Source organism: Ornithorhynchus anatinus, chromosome X5 (genome assembly GCF_004115215.2).
Source record: "Ornithorhynchus anatinus isolate Pmale09 chromosome X5, mOrnAna1.pri.v4, whole genome shotgun sequence".
NCBI classification, from domain to species: Eukaryota; Metazoa; Chordata; class Mammalia; order Monotremata; family Ornithorhynchidae; genus Ornithorhynchus; species Ornithorhynchus anatinus.
This window is the reverse complement of record NC_041753.1, coordinates 58,764,269-58,766,880: the sequence shown is the minus strand read 5'-3', so window position 1 is coordinate 58,766,880 and position 2,612 is coordinate 58,764,269.

The window sequence follows — 2,612 nt, the reverse complement described above, 5'->3', positions numbered from 1 at the left end:
TATTTGTTAAGCGCTTACTATGTTCCAGGCACTGTACTAAGCGCTGGGGTAGATACAAGCTAATCAGACTGAACACAGTCCATGTCCCACATGGGGTTCCAGGTCTTTATCCACATTTTAAAATTGAGGGAACTAAGGCCCAGAGAAGTGAAGTGCCTTGCCCAAGGTCACACAGCAGGCAAGTGGTGGAGCCGGGATTAGAACCCAGGTCCTCAGACTCCCAGGTTCGTGCTCCTTCCCCTAGGCCACACTGCTTCTCAGCCACTAGCCCTTTTCTGGTTCTGGGATGGGTGGCTCCAGGATTGCCCCTCTGGGGCTCTGGCTTGAAGCAGTCCCCCAGCACCAGGAGCAGCAGTAATGGGAGAAGCATCAACCCTTCTCAGGGCAGGAACTGGGCCGGGGACAAAGCTGCTCTCATGGCCACAAAAGCAACCACCGGGGTAGGCAGGACTTGCTGCTCCAAGTAAAGATCTCCCTTCTGAGTGTGTGAGTGTGTGTTTGGGGTGGGGGAGACATATAGAATATATATATATCTCCCAGGACAGGCTTAGAAAAAACTTCCAGCCCACAACTTAATTTATTATTGAATTTTCAAGGATGTTGGAAAACAAAGTAAACCCAGTTGAATGAAATTGGCAGTGGTTAACTATCTCACTGACCGGAGATTGTAGCCTTTGAATTTCAACTACCCTGGGAAAGAGTGCTTTTTCACAGATTCAAGAAAATGCTAATATTTCAAGTTGATAGTTCACTTGTGACCATATTCTCTCAATCTGAATTTTGTCTCAGAGGGTACAGGGCCCCGATTCCACAGCCTTATTAGCCAACACAGGATGTTTTAGCCCAGCTCCTTCAATATTGAAATATTTTCATTCGGGCATAAAATGTGGACCTGGGAATTGGGATTTGGCCACCACTCCAACACCTTAATAAAGAGCAAACCTAGTTCCAGAGCAGAGTCACCCAACATCTTGAACTATTTTTCTGGCCTGTTATTTTGGCCCAAATCGAAGCATACTTGGTCAAGTTTTCTTCTCCTTTTCCCTGGGCACTTAAAGAATAATTTGGGCTTCCTGATTTGGATTCATTTGCACTACCCTGATCACTGTGCTGTTGGGAAAAAAGATATTTGGAATCAGAGAAGTCTTTTGAATTTTGGGTTCTTTTCAAAAGCACTTTCATTAGTGATATGCCGGTGCTCTTGCCAAGAGCAAGTCAATACATCAGTTTCAATGGAATGCTTCCTCCATTCATGGTGGGTTTTGAAACCCAGAAGCCACAGGGGCCAAGAAGGTTCTGAACTCTCCTTCAGGGAAAACTTACCTTGGGTTGCATGGGCAGTGCTTCCTCTGGGTGGTTCCAACAGTACCAATCTCTTCTCGTCGGAAAGATTTAAAGAGAGGTTCACCTCCTCTTTCCACACAGCGCCGCCTCCCCTCCCGACCCACCAACCCCAAGCTCCGTTATTTTCCCAATCTCCTCTCATCAGAAAGCTTTAAAGGGAGGTTCACCGCCCCCACCCCAAGCTCAGTTACTTTGCTGCCCAACAGCCAGCAACCATCTTGCGCGTGGAGCCCAAAGGCTAAAGAGGCAATCCATGGCCGCTCACTAACTCTGAATTTTAACATTGCTGGGGCACTAAGCCAGCCTCCAGATACCAGTTTCTTTCAACTAGACTTCCAGGAGCATTCATTTACAGAGAAACTAAGGTTGGAACATGCTTTTTTTTTGTTTTCAAATCTCTAGATGGCTAGCAAATTATCGACTATTTCCCTTTTGGAGTGTGCGACAGTGGCCAAGTCCGCAATTTTTGTTTGAGAAAAGGATCATAAAACTGCACGCATCTTAAATGGCACAAACAGTGCCAACCTGGTTTGCAAGCTAATGAAAGGACCATTTGCAATTACAGTCCCATGTGGTTCTTTTTGACATCATTTTTCTGGATTAGCTAAAAGCCTCTTGTTTGAGCTGAAACTATTTATTCATCAGGTCACCTGGGCTTTCCTTTTGTTGTGCAACTGGCTCTTTCTCTGTCCTTTTGACCATAAATTCAATGTGTTGCACCCTGTGAAAATAGGGTCAGACTGAGGAGAATCCTATCAGCTTCCAAACTATAGCAAGGAAAGATGGCCCGAGTGAGAATAGATCGCAGCTTTCCAAACAGAATGGTCCAGGGAAATGACAACGATAATAACGATAATAATAAAAAATAATGTGGAGTTTGTCAAGTGCTTAGAGCGCACACTGTAAGTTCATTATGGGCAGGGAACGTGTCTGCTACTTCTGTTGTATTGTACCTTCCCAAGTGCTTAGTACAGTGCTCTGCACATAGTAAGAGCTTAATAAATGCCATTGCTTGGTTGATTGCTTACTACATGCCAAACACTGTGCTAAACACTGAGCAATGAACCCAGGTCCCCTGACTCCCACTAGGCTTCTCCAGGGTCTGATAGTTTCAGCTAGGCAATATTATTTCTTCCCCTTGAGTCATTACAGAGACTGTTTTTTGCACGTTGGCTTTGATTACCCTCAGCCCCCTGTTTTGTGAGTTCCCTAAATTCAGCTATTTACCACCTTACTCTACTATTTTCTATGATTTAAGTACTTACTCT